This window comes from Cryptomeria japonica, chromosome 5, assembly GCF_030272615.1.
Source record: "Cryptomeria japonica chromosome 5, Sugi_1.0, whole genome shotgun sequence".
NCBI lineage: Eukaryota > Viridiplantae > Streptophyta > Pinopsida > Cupressales > Cupressaceae > Cryptomeria > Cryptomeria japonica.
The window spans coordinates 313,195,481-313,201,480 of record NC_081409.1 but is presented as its reverse complement, the minus strand read 5'-3'; positions in this window follow the sequence as shown (position 1 = coordinate 313,201,480).

Sequence of the window (6,000 nt, the reverse complement as noted above, 5' to 3'; positions counted from 1 at the left end):
ATTCTCCACAACAGAATGGAGTTGCAGAAAGAATGAACAGGACACTGATGGAAAAGGCTAGGAGTATGTTGAGTGGTGCTGGTCTTGAACAAAAGTTTTGGGCTGAAGCTGTTGTCACTGCTTGCTACCTGATTAACAGGTCTCCTACATCAACTCTTGTTGATAAAACACCTATGGAAGCATGGTTAGGTCACAAGCCTTCATTGAGACATCTTAGAGTTTTTGGTTGCGAGGCATATGCACATGTGCCAAAGGAGAAGCGAACAAAGTTGGAGAACAAGGCTGTGAAATGTATCTTCATCGGGTATAGCTATGGTGTGAAAGGATACAAGCTTTGGGACCCTATTGCACAAAAGGTAATTCATAGTAGAAGTGTTATTTTTAGAGAAATTGAGTCTCCTTCTGTTACATTGCAGCCAGAACAGACTAAAAAAGAAGATGTGATTCAACTTCCTTCTACACCTGAAAGAGTTGAATCAAGATCCCTAGATAGGCAAGAATTTGAGGAGAGCTCGTCTAGCTCTGAATCTTCAGAAGAGGAGGAAGAACCTCCAACTCAGCTTGTTCGAAGGTGTACAAGACATAGACAACCACCTAAAAGGTATTCACCTGATGATTGGACATGTATTTTTGCTCTGAATACTAGTGTGGATGAACCGAAATCTGTAGAAGAGGCATTAGGTATGAATGATGCAGAATCCTAGAAGATTGCTATGGAGGAAGAAGTGGCAGCTTTGAAAAAGAATGATACATGGGATCTTGTACTATTGCCTGAAGGACGAAAACCTGTTGGTTGTAAATGGGTGTTCAAGAAAAAGATTGGTTCAGATGGAAGCATTGAAAAGTATAAAGCAAGGTTAGTTGCAAAAGGCTACTCTCAAGTTGAGGGTGTTGATTACGGTGAGATATTTTCTCCTGTTGCAAAAATGACGTCCATTAGATTTTTGCTTTCTATTGCTACTGCTTATGATTTAGAGCTTGAGCAAATGGATGTGAAAACTGCTTTCCTTCATGGTGATTTGGAGGAAGATATTTATATGACACAGCCGGAGCACTATGTGGTGAAAGGCAAAAGTAATTTGGTCTGTAAATTGAAGAAATCTTTGTATGGCCTCAAACAAAGTCCTAGGATGTGGTACTGGAAATTTGATACATATGTGTTGAGTTTGGGATTTGAACGTTCTAAATCAGATCACTGTGTTTATTATAAGTCTTATGGTGATGATTTCTTATTCATTGCATTGTATGTTGATGATATGTTATTCATTGGTAAAGGGAAAGGTATGATTTCAGAACTGAAGTCTCAGCTCGCTGCTAAATTTGAAATGAAAGATCTTGGTGCAGCAAAGCACATTCTTGGGATGGAAATTAGAAGAGATAGGGCGAACAGAAAGCTATGGCTAGGCCAGAGTAAGTATGTGAATTCAGTGTTACAGAGGTTCAACATGCAGAATTGTAGACCATTGAGTGTTCCTTTTACAGTTGGAACGAAACTATCTGTTTCAGATTGTCCTACATCCCCATTGGAGATGGAAGACATGAGCAGAGTGCCTTACCAGAGTGCAGTTGGAAGCTTGATGTATGCTATGGTCTGTACTAGACCAGATATTGCCCAAGCAGTGGGAGTACTTTCTAGATATATGTCTAATCCTGGTAGAGTTCATTGGGATGCAATCAAAAGAGTCTTCAGATATTTGAAGGGTACTTCAGAGTATTCTTTGTGTTATCATGGTAATTCAGTTGGAGACATGACTTCCCTTGATATCCATGGTTATGTAGATTCAGATTGGGTAGGTGATATTGATAGCAGAAGATCCACCAGTGCTTATGTGTTTACTTTGTTTGGTGGTGCAATTAGTTGGATGAGTAAGCGACAGGTGTTGGTTGCTTTATCCACTACTGAAGCAGAGTATATGGAAGCTACTCATGCTTGTAAAGAGGCCATTTGGCTTAAGAGACTGTGTTCGGATATTGGAATAAAATAAGGTACAGTGACAGTTTACTGTGACAGTCAGAGTGCAATTAGCCTAGCTAAGAACCCGACATTTCATGCCCGGACCAAACATATTGATGTTCAGTATCATTTTGTTAGAGATATGGTCGAAGATGGTAGGGTGAAGCTGGTTAAGGTGGACACTTTGATGAATGTTGCAGATGCTTTAACTAAGGCTGTGAGCACAGAGAAGTTCAGATGGTGTTCAGAGTCTATGGGCCTTATGGCCCCTAGCAATTGATTCATTGTGTTGACATTCCCTTCCGCTCATGCAAGGTGTTCGACAAGTGGGAGATTTGTTGGGAAAAATGGTGTCTCAACCTTGCATTTATGCGAGGTTACTATTTATAGTAAGTTTTTATTTGAGCACGAAATGGTGCGAAACTCTCCCTGAAGCTTCTGGTTGGCTAGATAAGCATTCCGGTAAAGTTGCGTCGCAAGGTCACAGCTAGTTTTGAAGATATTAAAGTTTTCGTCTAGGAGGGGTGCAATAAAATGTTTAAACTTGATTTTGGGGACTTTAGAGGCTCCGAAACGCCTTGAAAAGTTGCCGTAACCGGTGAAGCCGGTTACGAGGTGATAGAGCACTTCGCGAGCTTTCCGGCGCGTCAAACGGTTCGTCAATCGGACACCCGGTTCTCAAGTTATGGCCTCCGGAAGTTTGTACTCCTGAAATAGGAAAAATAATTTGTATCGAATACATAAATGAGCTGTAAAAGGGAGCGATATGTGTTGATGTGTTATTTAACATGTCATAGGGCATCTAGAAGGGAGATAAGGTCGGCTACACCTTATTGGGTGGTTTTAGCCCATGGTTTTGTAATACCGTTTGACGGTTTCTTGTATTGTATCTCCTATTTATGAGGTGTGTGAGATAGAGGTTGTGTGTAAGAGTCTTATGGCTATTGAGTTGCCTCTGAATCTCTGATTAGTGCTACTCCTGCGAAGAGCTTGCTCTGCAAGTATTTTGTAATCTGTTTTTGATTGTTGAATAAAATATTGAGCTGCTTTTGGAGGGTGGGGTTTTTCTCCCGAAAGGGTTTTCCCCACGTAAATCATTGTGTTGTGGTATGATTGCTATTATATCTATTTCTATTTTCTATAACTGTTATAATGATCTGAAAAAGTTTTGCATTACCCTCCTCTCAAGGTTAGTGTAGGAAGTTGTTTCCTCTACTTTACTTCCTTACAAGTGGTATCAGAGCCTGATCACCTTTGGTTTCAATTGTGGGCAGTTGGGTTTTTTGAACTAATCCAGTTTTGAGTGGGAGCTTGTGCAGAAGACACTTTTTGATCTTGTTGCAGGAATATTCAGATGGCGAGTTCGTCAGGGAGAATAGAGGTGGAGAAATTTAATGGAAGTAATTTTGAGATGTGGAAGCTGAAGATGGAAGATCTGCTAATAGATCGAGATCTTTGGGATGCTGTTGATGCGAATGTCCAAAGGCCCTCAGATACTAATGCGGCAGCTTAGTATGATGTTATGGACCGAAAAGCCAAGGGTCTAATCAGACTGTGCTTGGCAGACTCTGTTCTAATCAATGTCCATGAAGAAAACTCTGCAAAGAAGCTATGGACTAAGCTTGGTGAGATGTATCAAGTGAAATCTTTATTAAATCAAATTTTCTTAAGAAAGAAATTGTATTCCTTGAAGATGGAAGAGGGTGGATGAATTGCAGACCACCTAGAAGCATTCAATATGATTGTGGCTCAATTAGTATCCGTCGGTGTTAAGATGGATGAGGAGGAGAAATGTCAGATCTTGCTTTGTTCTTTGCCTGATTCGTGGGATTCTCTTGTTATGGCTATCGGTAGTACTTCTGTTGTTTTGAAATCTAAAGACGTGGTGAGTGCCCTACTCGGTGAAGAGATGCGAAGGAAGGTATCCATTAGTTCAAAGGAAGCCCTAACCATTCGTGGAAGACCTAAGGAGAAAGGCAAGAAGAATGAGAAGCGCGGCAAGTCCAAATCCAAAGGGAGATCGAAATCTCCTGGAAAGTCCAAAGTCATTTGCTGGAATTGCTGTAAACCGGGTCACATCCGTAAGGACTGCAAAGAAGAAAAGAAGAAGAAAAAGAAAAAGTTCGATTCTGATTCTGAGTCCGACAAGGAAGATGGCGATGCATTTATTGCGGCTTTGGCGACTCATGCAGGTAATGATGCCTGGCTAATTGACTCAGGTGCATCTTTTCATATGACTTCCAATAGAGATTGGTTTTCTGAATATGAAGGATTTAATGGAGGTAAGGTGTACTTGGGTGATGATTCACCTCTAGACATTGTTGGTCGAGGTAAAGTTAGAATCAGGTTTTCTGATGGTAGAATAAAATGGATTAATGGTGTGCTGCATATCCCTGGATTAAAACGAAACCTGTTATCTGTGAGCAAACTAATAGATGCAGGTGTGCAGGTAGTCTTTTCTGAAACAAGATGTAAGATGATTAAGGGTGCTATGGTAGTTGCTAGAGGTGTCAGGTTTGGCACTTTGTATAAGCTTGAAGCATACACTATTGAGTGTAATAGCACTTCTGTAAAAAGTAAATCTGTGGATACCTCACTGGAAGATTTGAAGGTTTCACCTTCAGCAGATGGAAATGGTTTTTGGGTACCTAAGGGTGCACTTTCGTCTGAAGCAAAGTTACCTGCAGAGAAGACTATGTTATGGCACCAGAGACGTGGCCACATTAGAGAAAAGGGTCTAAGGACCTTGAAAAATAAAAATCTTGTTGAAGGTTTGAATGACTGTAATCTTGACTTTGATTTCTGTGAGCATTGCATTTATGGAAAACAAAACCGCGTTCAGTTTTACTTGAGTTCTCATAAAACTTGTGGTGTTTTGGACCTTATCCATTCTGATGTGTTTGGTCCAGTAGATGTCTCTTCGATTGGAAAATCCACATATTATGTTTCATTTATTGATGATTTTAGTAGAAGGACATGGGTATATTTTCTAAAGAGTAAATCTGAAGTTTTTAGTCGTTTTAAAGAATTTAAAGCAATGGTTGAGTTGCAGACTGGAAAGAAAATAAAATGTTTGAGAACTGATAATGGCGGTGAGTTTTTCTCTAATGATTTTGATAGATTCTGTAAAGACTGTGGAATTAACAGGCAGAAGACAACTCCGTATTCTCCACAACAGAATGGAGTTGCAGAAAGAATGAACAGGACACTGATGGAAAAGGCTAGGAGTATGTTGAGTGGTGCTGGTCTTGAACAAAAGTTTTGGGCTGAAGCTGTTGCCACTGCTTGCTACCTGATTAACAGGTCTCCTACATCAGCTCTTGTTGATAAAACACCTATGGAAGCATGGTCAGGTCACAAGCCTTCATTGAGACATCTTAGAGTTTTTGGTTGTGAGGCATATGCACATGTGCCAAAGGAGAAGCGAACAAAGTTGGAGAACAAGGCTGTGAAATGTATCTTCATCGGGTATAGCTATGGTGTGAAAGGATACAAGCTTTGGGACCCTGTTGCACAAAAGGTAATTCATAGTAGAAGTGTTATTTTTAGAGAAATTAAGTCTCCTTCTGTTACATTGCAGCCAGAACAGACTAAAAAAGAAGATGTGATTCAACTTCCTTCTACACCTGAAAGAGTTGAATCAAGACCCCTAGATAGGCAAGAATTTGAGGAGAGCTCGTCTAGCTCTGAATCTTCAGAAGAGGAGGAAGAACCTCCAACTCAGCTTGTTCGAAGGTCTACAAGACATAGACAACCACCTGAAAGGTATTCACCTGATGATTGGACATGTATTTTTGCTCTGAATACTAGTGTGGATGAACCGAAATCTGTAGAAGAGGCATTAGGTATGAATGATGCAGAATCCTGGAAGATTGCTATGGAGGAAGAAATGGCAGCTTTGAAAAAGAATGATACATGGGATCTTGTACCATTGTCTGAAGGACGAAAACCTGTTGGTTGTAAATGGGTGTTCAAGAAAAAGATTGGTTCAGATGGAAGCATTGAAAAGTATAAAGCAAGGTTAGTTGCAAAAGGCTACTCTCAGG